General features: G+C 29.4%; 1 long non-coding RNA gene across 1 annotated transcript; it reads left to right on the top strand.

The window, feature by feature from the left end:
- Window positions 1-1,996: 1,996 nt before the first annotated feature.
- On the top strand, window positions 1,997-12,131 carry LOC143083364 (uncharacterized). The gene is made up of 2 exons (XR_012980665.1): window positions 1,997-2,107; window positions 11,692-12,131. It is a non-coding gene; the product is annotated as an uncharacterized LOC143083364 (long non-coding RNA).
- Window positions 12,132-15,626: the final 3,495 nt, after the last annotated feature.

Below are 15,626 nucleotides of genomic sequence, written 5' to 3'. Positions count from 1 at the left end.
AATATTGGATATAATTAAATCAATGTAGTAGTAAACATGTTTTTTTTTACATAATTAGTTGCTTTTGAAGCTAAACAAAAACTCTTTAAAATAATGAATGGAATAGCTGTGGATTTCTTACTATTCGTTGGATACCAATTTTCGTGGTTTCGTTGCAGGTGAACCACGATTACAAATCTTCAACGAATTACAATATTACTATAGGCTTTGTTTGCAAAGATTGGTTTAACCGAGAAATCAAATACCAACGAAAATGCAAGTTTTCATCAATCCACGAAAATTGATTCACACGAAAATAAATGAACCAACAGTAGCGTAACAGGACAGGAAAGTGAATTAATGATTTATTCAACTTAGTTTTACAGCGCAAATGTCCATAGTGTTACAGGAAAAATAACGAAAACATTAAAACATTTTGTTTTCGTCTTGTCACTCATTGGCTTACACTATCAAGATAATGCATTGTGCGATCTTTGACGATACATTTTTATAAAAGGTCAACAATTGTGTTTTCGAAACCAAAACGAGGGATTTCAAGCGAAAACAAACCTTATTTTACTGCACTATCCAACACTTCAGTGATCAAAATGTGACCGTTATAGGTTCAAAACGTTCTTTTTTAATTAATCTCATAGACTTGTGTTGCGCCTTTTGTGTTTTTTCATAAAGAACTGTATATTTTTTTTTTATCTTATTACACAGTTTAATTGCAACATGTAAATCATTTTGACAGACATATTTTTTTTCAGATTTGTTGAGCGCTTTGAAAATACAGCAGATTTTTCACAGATTATAAGTAGAATTACAATTTATCATAGATCAAGATCCGATACAAGATCTTACACGATACTATCGCAATGATTAGCCACCTTTAGATATTCTTTCATGATAATTTTTCTCCATATAACGAATGACAACCATGGTCAGGTAATGAAAATACAATTAATTGAAAAACAATTCTACACAAATGAAATTTCAATAATTCACACAATGTTTCAATAATGACTTAAAAATCATCAAAACTCGTCAAAATTAGTTTCTCTAAACATGTTGAATTAAAGAAGGTATTTTCAAAAATCATTTGTCATTCAGTTGCAAATTCTTTCAATAAAATAGGGAAAAACTAAATAGAAATCATCTATAGTCACAATATATGTATGCTTTAGATCGCATTATTACTACATTTAAATTGGCATATAACTACATTTAAATTGAAATATTACTACACTAAAATTAGATGAACATTTCAGTTGGATGTTCTTTCCCAAAGCCATTAGCCATTCGGTCACGAAGTATTTTGATTAATATGGACATACATAATAGTAAATATACATAGTTATGATTCATCTATGATTGTAATTGAAATATAATACATATCACTACAATATTAATTAGTTGGACATCTAATTTCGTCGATAAAAAATTAGGCACGCTGATGAGCAATGTAGAATAATTTTGTCTTCATTTATATATCATGTAGGCACTCAAAATACATAAACTATTTAAAATAATAATATACGGATGCGTAAAATCTTTTGGCTAATGAACTCAAAAAGAATATTATGCTCCACCCTTATAAGTGGGTGTCTATGGGTGCTAATGCCAATCTTGATTATAATTATTTGGGTCAATGTTTGATTGATTTTCATGTAAACATGTTGGTTCTATCAATCGAACATATGGTTCAGGGGGTCCCAGTCTGTCCTACAACTACAATACACTGACGTCATAGCATACACTATTTTCCTTTGTATTGATGTTAGTTACCCGTGTTTTTGAATTATTGCCAGATAATCGGAATCCCCTAGTTTTATCCATATATTGTCATTAACAAAAATCCCCATTATACCCAATTTTTCTTTTCAATATTTTATTACAATATAGTTTAGAAATCCATATTTGAAAAGGCTATCAAATCCTTGTTATTTTTATTGTTTTTGAAAAATGTTGCCAATGTATAATTTATCAAAAGTCAAGAGAGAATCATTTCCCGCCGACCAAAGATACCAACAGTTAACAAAACACAACATAGAAAAGTTAACCATGTGTTAACTATATTCTGAGCAACACCACAAAAATTCGTGTAGATATAAGGTGTTATTGAAGGGTAAGCTGGTTTTGTTCCTCATTTGACATCCGTAGGTTTGTATGAGATTTCCCTTATTTTCAGTCTCCTAAATTCTGCTAAATACAAGTATTTTAAAATCTTTATCGTGTGACTTGCAATTATATTGAGTCCTAGCTTATTGCTTTCGGTTTTTGTGTTGGGGATGTGAGTTGTTGGAGGATCCGATACCTCTCTGGCCGAGTGTTCAAGGGCAGTTCATCACTAACCTTAAAATTCGTAATTTCAATCAAGCAGATTTCTTAAAGCGTCTGACAGTTTTTAAGTTTCCTCGCTTCTTAGATTTTCATTGGGGGTATGAATAACTCTCGAACTTAATCTAATTGAATATTCCTGCTAATTTCAAAAACAAATAATTAGAAGCAATAGAAGTGTACCATTGTTGTTATTTCACAAATAAATTAAGAAGACAAAAATACAATAAAAAAGGGCCATCGTTTGAACTCCAAAAGGAACCAAAATAAATAAGTCGGTAGGAAATGTTCTCCTGTTGTGCATATGTTCCAGACCATATGAGTATTTGGACCCTACGCGTATGGTCATAACGATATCGGAATATACTCATATGGTCTGCCCATACGCGTACAGTACTTGTAACCTTAGGCGTTACTATTTCAGCGATCAATCAGCGGTCATCGATCAGTCACCGATCAGTCAAGTTCGCGTCATACTCACGTCAGCAATCCGTCAGACTTATAATAAAAGTAATTGACTGATCGGACTGATCGGACGGATAGTATCGATCGACCTTGATGACGGATTGAACTTTAATACGTCACATGATAAACTAATACAAATTACGGAATCTTAGTTTCGTTTAATTTAATTAAAATGGCGACTCGTGAAAATCGAACGTTCAGTGATACATTTTGTTTATCAATTATTTAGCAAAGTTTTATGAATTGAAATGAAAAGAAATGTACAGATAAAACCTAAATTAAAATATCATCACTAAAGAATGGTCTTTTTCGTTTTATTTAATAGATAATATACATGTATTTCCAAACCCGGCGAGTGTCTACATCGCGAAATTGATTTTATTATTTTCCAAACATACTCGGGAAAAACAAAATGAAAGGATCAGTTATTGAAAAATGTAGTCTATTTTTTTCAATATTTCAAATTTTTGTATCCTTATCATCATATAATTCTTTAAAAAAAACTTATCATAATCATGGACTTTCTATATTCTCGTCACAATCGAAGCCTTTAAAATAACAAATTATCAAAATAAATGCTGTTTTTTAAACAAGAAATATGAATAATTTTAAACAACGCAAACAACAGTACATTATATTTTTCTGATAGTCTTTTTTTACCTTAATAAAAAAAATAACTACTCCTAAACAATAAAAAGTACAAAAATCCAATGGTGGTAAACATAAATATATTCCTTAAAAATAAATAAATAATTTTAGGCAGATTTATTCTTGAATAATTCACATTTTCTACAAAATACATATGAAAATCATTTATAACAACTGATTGCAATTGAAATTATAATATTTTCCAATATGAGAAGAAATATTTGCATCTTTGGCAAAGCATACAAAAAAAATAATATCTTTTTCCATAAAGTAGGCATGTTTTATGAAGAACAGCCAATCCTGATGTACAAAAAGTACTCAAATCATATGACGGTTAATAATTTGTATCAAAATAAATCAATAACTGCATTCTTATTCCACAAAAATAAAAGTTTCAGTATTTTAATTCTCACTAAATCTCAATTCTAATAAGAAGACTTGTCTCAAGAATGCAAGATGGTAAAAATAACTGATTTCAAATAGAATAGTATCATTTCTGATAAAAAGAATAATAATTTTGGTTATTTTAAACAATGCAAAAAAAATTTTAGTATGATTTTTCTGATATTCTTTTAATTTTATGACAAAAAAACTATTCTAAACTATATAAAGTACAAAAATTTAATGGCGGTCAATAATTTTCAGTAAAATGAAGAAATATTTGCATTTTAGGCAACGCGTACAAAAATTTAGTATCTTTTTCTTTAAAGTAAGCATATTTTATGAAGAACAGCCAATCTTGATGTACAAAAAGTACTCAAATCATATGACGGTTAATAATTTGTATCAAAATAAATCAATAACTGCATTCTTATTCCACAAAAATAAAAGTTTCAGTATTTTAATTCTCATTATATCTCAATTCTGATTAGAAGACTTGTCTCAAGATGGTAAAAATAACTGATTTCAAATAAAATAGTATCACTTTTGATAAAAAGAAGAATAATTTTGGTAATTCTAAACAATGCGAACAAAATTTTAGTATGATTTTTCTGATATTCTTTTAATTTTATGACAAAATAACTATTCTAAACTATAAAAAGTACCAAAATTTAATGGCGGTCAATAGTTTTCAGTAAAATGAAGAAATATTTTCATTTTAGGCAACGCGTACAAAAATTTAGTATCTTTTTCCTTAAAGTAAGCATATTTTATGAAGAACAGCCAATCTGGATGTACAAAAAGTACTCAAATCATATGACGGTTAATAATTTGTATCAAAATAAATCAATAACTGCATTCTTATTCCACAAAAATAAAAGTTTCAGTATTTTAATTCTCATTATATCTCAATTCTGATTAGAAGACTTGTCTCAAGATGGTAAAAATAACTGATTTCAAATAAAATAGTATCACTTTTGATAAAAAGAAGAATAATTTTGGTAATTCTAAACAATGCGAACAAAATTTGAGTATGATTTTTCTGATATTCTTTTAATTTTATGACAAAAAAACTATTCTAAACTATAAAAAGTACCAAAATTTAATGGCGGTCAATAGTTTTCAGTAAAATGAAGAAATATTTTCATTTTAGGCAACGCGTACAAAAATTTAGTATCTTTTTCCTTAAAGTAAGCATATTTTATGAAGAACAGCCAATCTGGATGTACCAAAAGTACTCAAATCATATGACGGTTAATAATTTGTATCAAAATAAATCAATAACTGCATTCTTATTCCACAAAAATAAAAGTTTCAGTATTTTAATTCTCATTATATCTCAATTCTGATTAGAAGACTTGTCTCAAGATGGTAAAAATAACTGATTTCAAAAAAAATAGTATCACTTTTGATAAAAAGAAGAATAATTTTGGTAATTCTAAACAATGCGAACAAAATTTTAGTATGATTTTTCTGATATTCTTTTAATTTTATGACAAAAAAACTATTCTAAACTATAAAAAGTACAAAAATTTAATGGCGGTCAATAGTTTTCAGTAAAATGAAGAAATATTTGCATTTAAGGCAACGCGTACAAAAATTTAGTATCTTTTTCCTTTAAGTAAGCATATTTTATGAAGAACAGCCAATCTTGATGTACAAAAAGTACTCAAATCATATGACGGTTAATAATTTGTATCAAAATAAATCAATAACTGCATTCTTATTCCACAAAAATAAAAGTTTCAGTATTTTCATTCTCATTATATCTCAATTCTGATCAGAAGACTTGTCTCAAGATGATAAAAATAACTGATTTCAAATAAAATAGTATCATTTTTGATAAAAAGAAGAATAATTTTGGTTATTTAAAACAATGCAAACAAAATTTTAGTATGATTTTTCTGATATTCTTCTAATTTTATGAAAAAAAAAATATTCTAAACTATAAAAGTACAAAAATTTAATGGCGGTCAATAGTTTCCAGTAAAATGAAGAAATATTTGCATTTTAGGCAACGCATACAAAAATTTAGTATCTTTTTCCTTAAAGCAAGCATATTTTATGAAGAACAACCAATCTTGATGTACAAAAAGTACTCAAATCATATGACGGTTAATAATTTGTATCAAAATAAATCAATAACTGCATTCTTATTCCACAAAAATAAAAGTTTCAGTATTTTAATTCTCATTATATCTCAATTCTGATTAGAAGACTTGTCTCAAGATGGTAAAAATAACTGATTTCAAATAAAATAGTATCACTTTTGATAAAAAGAAGAATAATTTTGGTAATTCTAAACAATGCGAACAAAATTTTAGTATGATTTTTCTGATATTCTTTTAATTTTATGACAAAAAAACTATTCTAAACTATAAAAAGTACAAAAATTTAATGGCGGTCAATAGTTTTGAGTAAAATAAAGAAATATTTGCATTTTAGGCAACGCGTACAAAAATTTAGTATCTTTTCCCTTAAAGTAAGCATATTTTATGAAGAACAGCCAATCTTGATGTACAAAAAGTATTCAAATCATATGACGGTTAATAATTTGTATCAAAATAAATCAATAACTGCATTCTTATTCCACAAAAATAAAAGTTTAAGTATTTTAATTCTCATTATATCTCAATTCTGATTAGAAGACTTGTCTCAAGATGGTAAAAATAACTGATTTCAAATAAAATAGTATCATTTTTGATAAAAAGAGGAATAATTTTGGTTATTTAAAACAATGCGAACAAAATTTTAGTATGATTTTTCTGATATTCTTTTAATTTTATGAAAAAAAAACTATTCTAAACTATAAAAAGTACAAAAATTTAATGGCGGTCAATAGTTTTCAGTAAAATGAAGAAATATTTTCATTTTAGGCAACGCGTACAAAAATTTAGTATCTTTTTCCTTAAAGTAAGCATATTTTATGAAGAACAGCCAATCTGGATGTACAAAAAGTACTCAAATCATATGACGGTTAATAATTTGTATCAAAATAAATCAATAACTGCATTCTTATTCCACAAAAATAAAAGTTTCAGTATTTTAATTCTCATTATATCTCAGTTCTGATTAGAAGACTTGTCTCAAGATGGTAAAAATAACTGATTTCAAATAAAATAGTATCATTTTCGATAAAAAGAAGAATAATTTTGGTAATTCTAAACAATGCGATAAATTGTTAATATTATTTCTTTGACATTCTTTTAATTTCATGAAAAAACAACCTATTCGAAACTATAAAAAGTTCAAAAATCCAATGGCGTTCAATAATAACCATTTTCGTAGGAATAAGTTGATGTTAACAGAGTCGTATAATACAAATATGTATTAGATGTCTCTGATGTTAACAATATTTAATACAAAACTTTTAATCAACACAAACAATTTAACGCTCTAAGCATCTTGTTCTGTTATACTATTTTCACTTTTTTATTGCAGCTAATTTTATTACAAATTAACGTGTAAATTAAGGTGTCTTCGTAGAGGTCCGCGTTCATCGTTTGTAAACACTGTCGAGTTCGGTTTACATAAGAATTTTAAATATATACGTATTCGTCCGATCCGTGCATAAATTTAATTTACTGATCGATCGGTGACAGTTGTCAGGGTAACTCTCAAATAGGTTATTTGACTTATCTGACGGATCCTATGGGTCACCGATCACCGATCACTCATCGATCAGTCAAACATCCGTCACCGATCATTCACCGATCAGTCAAGTTCACGTCAAACAGTAACGCCTAAGGTTGCAAGTACTGTATGGTCCGACCGTACTCGTATTGTCTGGGTAATTAACATTCTGTTACAGCTTACTTTTAATACTTCTAAACTCTCCATATGGTATGACCGTTCATTAAAAAGACGCTATCATATAGGTAATTTCATTATTATGTTATGATAAAAAGATTAGGTAAACAAAAATTAAAAGCTTCACAAAGTTTATTTTATAATAAACACATTTTATACCGATGGTCATTACCGAAGACCATTGCCGATTTGTTATTACGGATGAACGGTAATATGTCGACGTAAATAATTAAATTCCTAAATTTTCTAAATGAACTGTTACTGGAAAGTAACATAGTTTATTTTATATGTCTTGTGAATATGGTGTATTGCAGTCATTTTGCGATATTTGAGATCTAGTCAGAGCTTCTTAAAAAAACCGTAGAGATCAGAATGGCCAAAGCTCTCGGTATCACTGTACGCAGCTGCAAAAAGGCTAGCTTTTCACTCCCAAACAAAAGGTGTAACTGAAAAGGATCGTGCACTACCAAGACTCTCAAATGCAAACAAAGTCATGATACCGTGTGGTAGTAAATGTCACCCCAAGCCTGCATGCAAGAATGTAACTATCGATGAAAACTAACTATGGCATCAATATTTAATTTTTACGTAATTTTCGAATTATGAAATTAACAAATTGTCATGTAACCAGCATTGTTTTTTTTAAATGTTTTTGTAATATTGGAACGTTTATAATGTAATTTGAAAAAAATACGTAAATGGTAAATACTCATATGGTCCGGTCCGTTCATAACCAAACGAGTATAAACCTCATATGGTCCGATTTGAAGTGACACAACGGTTTATCTCCATTTAAAGTTGTGGGCACATTAAATACAAATTAAAGTTTAAAAAAGATGAATGAACCTGCATTTTTATCGAAATATCTGTTTTTGTATGGGAGACGAACAAATGAGTTACTTATCTCGAGAACAAACTGTAGGACAATGTAAGTTGCTGGTACAGATTCATGTCTACATTAATTTTATAATGAGCAAAATACGTGTTCACAATCATTGCATAAGGCACATATAGCACAAAAACATTTATATGGTTTATGTTGAAATTATGCAATGAGTATGTATATTTGAAATAGTGATAGTAAACAAGTTACTACTAATTTAAAACAGGACTTCATGTTCGTGTATTTTTCTATTCATTTGGTTTATGCTTCATTGCCATACGTATATTGTGATGTTTTGTTTTATGTTTTTAATTATATATAACTCATCATAGATACAAGGATTGCATTTTTTTATTTTATTTTCGCTACACGCGCGTTTCGTCTATAAAAGTCTCATCAGTGACGCTCGAAAAAAGGTAAAAAGTCCAAAATAATGTACGATGTTAAAGTTGAAGGTATACAACATACTTCAGACGTTTGATAAATTTTGTACATGCCTTTATGTTTATCATTTCAAGAACTTTTAATAACAAATGTTGGCTAGCGACCCTTTAACTTTTATTGACTTCTCAACTTGTCCGGAGATGAATCAGAGCCATACATGTTGAACTTTTTAAAACTATGATTGTTGACCTCAAGACCTCAAGACCTCAAGACAGAAAGTAGATTCATTTCGTAGGCTTTAAGTTGACCTTTTGTGTACCTGACAGAAATGACAGAAGGAAGTCATAGTTGTAGAACTGTCATAGGTTGTAATGGTAAACACATGTTGTTAAATCAATTCATGAATATTTGCTATTTTGTCTATTCATAATATAAATGTTGACCAATGGAAAACTATGTTCATATGAGTCCTTTGTTAATATTGTTGCCTTTAAAACAAAACTACCGTTTTCCCTACAGGGAGATGTTCATAACTGTAGATTGCCATGATCTGGGGGTTCAAATAGTATTTGTAATACTATTTTTTATTGATAATTTGTAACCTTAATAACGATATACAAAAATAGATAACGCTAAGTTCTTAATGATTGTAAATAGCTAATGGGAAAGATCAATTGAGTAGAAAATATTTTAATACGTATATTTATAGATTTTACCACAATACACCAGTCTTTATTATATGTATTAAAACAAAATATTTCGCTTTCATAATGTCAAACGTGAGCCTTACGTATTTATTTTTTTGAAAATGCAAAGAATACGAAACTAACACATATTAGCAGGAACATGAATCAAACAAAATAATCAATTTAATAAGGTGACGTATGAGTTTGGATACATTAAGTAAAAACAAAAAAAACGAACAATCGTAACAACATGAAAGTGAAGTAGAAACTAATAACAAAAATTTATACAGCTAATTATATTTCAAATATTTATAATTTGTTAAAGATATGACTATAATACTAAAAACCGCTCAACAAAATTTCTCCACTGAGTTTCAAATGACAATATTAATGAAATAACAAGTTGTTAAACCTATTTTGCTATAAATCATTATAATTTGCCAATATTGTAGTTTTCAATATATTCATTATTCATCAGATGTTTCAAATTGGTTTGGCCTTTCCTCTTTACTTTCTAATAAATGTGCGAAAAGTAAAAAAAGAGCAATATAGTTACAATATAGTTATGCAACACAAGGGACATCTGATAATATAACAATGAAGTAAAACATTTTAATTTAAACAGAAATTTGTCATTTATTGAAAATAAGGTAATTTGTCTGTCGGAACTTAATGCACTGTACAATCCATCAGTGTTTCATAATCTCAAAGTTTCTTCAGAACTGGTTTGAAAACTTCTTTTTCTACAGGCTTTTAAAATATCTGATCATTTTTTTATAGCTTATTATAACTAATTATAAGAAGATGTGGTATGATTGCCAATGAGACAACTCTGCACAAAAGATCAAACGACATACAAATATTAACAGCTTTTGTTCTGCAGTTATGCAACACAAGGGGCATCTGATAATATAACAATGAAGTAAAACATTTTAATTTAAACAGAAATTTGTCATTTATTGAAAATAAAGTAATTTGTCTGTCGGAACTTAATGCACTGTACAATCCATCAGTGTTTCATAATCTCAAAGTTTCTTCAGAACTAGTTTGAAAACTTCTTTTTCTACAGGCTTCTTAAAATATCTGATCAATTTTTTTTATATTTATTATAACTAATTATAAGAAGATGTGGTATGATTGCCAATGAGACAACTCTGCACAAAAGATCAAATGACATAGAAATATTAACAGCTTTTGTTCACAAAGATTATTTGGAGCTTTATATATTAGTTTATACGTTAGTCCGTAGAGAGTTTTGTCTTTCACTTTCCTCGATTTGATTGTACAGTTATTAAATTGGCAAAAAGTTATGTAGATCCATTCCTTGTTAAAAACAAGTATTTTAGAATACTAAAGTAAGGAATAGAGAAGTCTGATACCTTTATCAAAGAGGGGCGAAAGATACCAGAAGGACAGTGAAACTCAAAGACAGAAAATGAACTGACAACGACATGGCTAAAATTGAAAAAGACAACAGAAAAATAATGGTACACATAGAGTAACACAGAAAACTTAGGAATAATTAACAGGAACTCCCCTTCACCCCCCAAAAAAATGGGGGTGATTTCAGGTGCTCCGGAAGCGTAAGCAGATCATGCCCCTCATGTGTCACGCATCGTGTTACTCATGTTACAAATCCGGTAAATAATCTGATTCGGTAGGTCACATTCATGAAAAGGGAAGGGGATTGTAGTTACAACGTATAAGGAACATATCCTATAGCATCTTTGAAACGGTTATTTCATAACGGTCAACCAACTTGTGATGGCGTCCGTAAATTTACAAAGGGATGATTTCAACTTCACCATTCAGAACTCTTGATTTAATAGCTTCCTTGTGAGCAGCAATCATCTATTAAGGAAATCATGATAGGAAATACAAGCAATGAAATATAACATGCAGGAGGAACTCGACTTTGATTTTATGTACTCTAACAGATCTTATCAAAAAGTAATGTTTTACCGTAATATTGAAACCCGGTTTGATTGCTGATACAATTGGTATTATAATTTTAAAAGAGGCTTCGTTAAGCTTTTGACAAAGTTAATCTTAAAAGTCTGATAAACAAAATAAAAGCTCATGGTACTAATGAAAGCTTTTATTATTGGTTTACAGATTGATAGAAAAGGGATCCGGAGAGCATAAATGGATGGAGAGTTGTCTCATTTGCACTCACACCACATCTTCTATATATTTGTAATGCAAGAAAATAATTCGTCTCTTCGAGATATTTCAGCTGGTGTTCAGCAAGAATCTGTACCGGGCCATCTGTGATTTGGATATTAATTATTTACGCGATACATCACTGCGTATGCGTTTTACTAGTGACACGTCTCCACATAGTAATTATTGTAACGAATGAGAACATAAAATAAAATAAAACTCCGTAGCAATTTTCCGTAGAGGAAAATTGAACCTCTCCAATGTCGAAAATTGAACCCAATGATAATTTTTTGACTCTTCAATAAGTTATCTAGGTTACAAAATGAAATATAATATAATGAAATACGCATTTTGCAAATGCTTCTTGCTGAAATAAAGTGGTGTGAATGTTATCATGATTTTAAATTTATCTTTAAAGAAAGGAGCCCAATTTTCAACATACCATACCTCAAAAGGAATATAGCAAATCTTTCAAAATATGTTATTTATTCAAGATACAAGGTGCAGCGTTATTACTTTCGAACGTAGTTTTTAAATGGTACCACATTTTAACCTAGTTCTAAGGAAAAGTGTTTCCAACATATTATTTACATTTAAGATAATTATTGCAGTTGTGGTTTTTCAATAACCAATTATGCCTGTTTGGGCTCTTACCTAAGTTTGTTGATATAACGGAACTATAAACAAATGGAACAAGTTAAAAGGTTCAGTTAGGTAAACAGCCTGGTCAAAATTCGATTATGACGTCGAGTGTTCTTGCTTTCCTCTGAATTGCCTATTGTGATGACATGAAAAGGGCCACTATGCATGACAACGTCACAAAAAAAACCACATCTGTTTGCAGATCATTTGAAAGAAGGAATACGTTTGCCTGCATATTATTTAAACATCATTAGAGAAACAGATTCCACCACCAAACCTCATATAATACAATATTTATCCACTTTCGATGCAGTGGTAGAATCTACACATCTATGTACATGATGAACTATGGATCACATTTGGATCCGTATGAACTATGAACATTTTTAAATGTGTATATTCCTGAAACTTAATATATAGGCTGAATGGTTGTCTAGAATTTCTTATATCCACGTCATTTGAACTTTGTTGGGTTATAGTATCATTGACAATCATATCACGTGTCCTTACTTCTATAATTGTTAACCCTTTCACATTTGAATCATTTGCATGGAGAGTTTTTTGATTTGACATCCCAAGTAGTGACCACTAAAACAACTTAATCTGATATAGCATAAATAGTCAAAGTTTTTATTTTTCTAGAAATAAAAAAACACCCGAGTTGTGAAACTTTTTGACAATAGAAAAGAGATGGAGAACATCAACAATATGTGCCCAACACTGAGAGTGACATGGATATGAAATAATACTTTAAGAGTACTTTAAATCATGGGGTACCTTTTTTCGTGGTTTTCGTGGATGGTCTTATCCATGAATATAAGTGTCGAACGAAATATAAGTACTGTTGTCAAAATCAAGGCAGGAAAGATCACTAGTACCGTAGGCCTGACTACATGGATACGGGCATGTGATCTAGAGAATACATCGAACATAAGCAAACTTAAGTTTTCTCAATTGAAGTGTTTCATATTTGTCATGTCCGGTCCATTTCTAGCCGACCATACGTTGTGTTTTTTTTCTGAGACAACTATCCACCAAGGTTCAAATAAAGTTGATGTAGGCAATAAAAGGCAACCGTACGGCCTTCATCAATGAGAACAAAACATACCGTATGGTCGGCTTTAAAAGGACCCGACATGAAAAATATGAAACACTTCAATTGAGATAATTTACTGCCTAGTTTATAACAAAGCAAATTACGAAAAACAAATATGACAGACATGAAATAACGACAACTTCTTAACTACAGGTATGCATGCAAAAATTACCAGATAAAGCTTAAATATTCTATTGAAGCAATTTCGATGCTATAATGTGACACTAATTTAATTACTTGGCGTCAAAAAAGTATGATTGTTTTAATTTGATTTGCATTTACCTTTCAGTAATTTGAATAAAATCTACCACTAATTAATAACTTAACTGGTAGAGTAAAGATGAGCAATAATGAGCAACACCTGTATAGTTCAGTTAAATACAAAATGCATTGGAATTCCAAATGTTTGAAGATATAAAACTGCTGCGTTTGAAAAATCACATATTTTGTTTCGGATAAAAAAAAACAATACTATCTCTCATAAAATTGATCTAGTTCTGAATGCAAAGTGTGATGCCAAAACAGATTATTTTCAAAATTATAATTTTTTTTTGATGATCAAACTCTTCACATCGTAGTCTTTTAAGACTATTTCCAGTCAGAAAGGGAACAGCTTAATGTGAACTGGTAGACATAGATCCAATTAAATTTAGTGCTTATCTTTTATCTAACAAAGACAGTTAAGCATGTATATTATCATGACATACACACTTCAATTGACGAAGATGAAAATTACTATGTTTCAAGGCATGCATCTCAAACATTTACTGGATATATACGACTTGAAGATTTATATGGGTGTCTATATACTGCAGACACTAATTTGTGTACAAGATTCAACTTTGTCGACATTTCTACTTTCAAAGACTAAGAAAGGTTTTCTGTTTCTCTCTTTACGCATCATCCGTATATATGTTAATTTAGTGAAGGTTTATTTTGATATATTGGTTGTAAATATACTCTCCTATCTTTAAACTTAACTTTTACTATTGATCTAAGAAAAACTCTCTCTTATTGGAGGAAATAGTTCCTAAGATTTATATAAAGGAATCATCTTTTTTTTCAGAATAAGAATGAAGAAATATATTATTGGATGCCGTGAGTTGTCTTTACTCCTTCGCGGTCGCTAAAGAAAACGACAAAATGTCCTCTTAAAAAAAAGGAGGTCACGGCCAAAGATCAAGGTCATGTTTTGAATTTTAAGTTTTGCTTATTACAGCTTCTCATCAGTAACCGTATATATATGATATCGACAAAATATATGTACTTAATTGTCCATAACGACACGTCGCAACACATAGACATTTGACACTTGATAGAAGTTTTCTACCCTCTTATATGAAAGATAAGCTGTTTGGTGATATTACTTATTAGCCAAAGATATTAGAGGCATACGGTCTTTTGAAGTGAGGTTCTTGCTGTGTATCACATTGAAACCTAGTTCAAGGTTACAAATGCATTTACCGTTCTAAATTTTAACTTTTTGCTATAAATTCATCTTTATACTCAAGAAGAATACTTGGATCTTATCAGTAACATATCTGATGGTATCGGAGGTAGAATGTTTAAACCGGTTGCAATTATCTCTCTTATTTCAAACACAAGTATATTGAAATCATAGTTTTTAATCATTATGGAGAACCCCATGATTGGTCGTTAATTGTTACTTTGACTTTACTGTTTTTAGCTTCTTGTTAGTTTTTTTTAGAAATTTAATGTTAAAGGGACTTTTAGAACAGTTGGCTTTTAACTTGTACTTTTTTCTTAAATTCTAAATGCAATAAGTTGACCATTTGTGCATCTTGTGCACGTTCCGTTTCAAATTAATATCAAAATCAAATATATCGATTTTTATAAGTTCAACCTGGTCCCTTGTTTTCTACATCAGTCACAAAAATTATTGAAAAAAAAAGAATGATGATCTATAGAAATGATAACAAAATGAAGTAACAATGAACCCTACGGAATTTCAAACCATCACGATTTGATTAAATTTATAGTTATGACTTTAAAATTTAGAACAGAAATCCTCTCTAGCATTTTAGATACGGAATAAATGAACTAATAAATATGAAACATTGTAATTTCTAATTTGGAAAATAATTTACAATGAAGAAACAAATTATGTCTATAAAAACTAAAAAATGAA

The sequence above is a fragment of the Mytilus galloprovincialis genome, chromosome 7 (genome assembly GCF_965363235.1).
Source record: "Mytilus galloprovincialis chromosome 7, xbMytGall1.hap1.1, whole genome shotgun sequence".
Classification (NCBI taxonomy): Eukaryota; Metazoa; Mollusca; class Bivalvia; order Mytilida; family Mytilidae; genus Mytilus; species Mytilus galloprovincialis.
The sequence above is the reverse complement of the archived record's forward strand: the minus strand, read 5'-3'. Positions and strand labels throughout refer to the sequence as shown.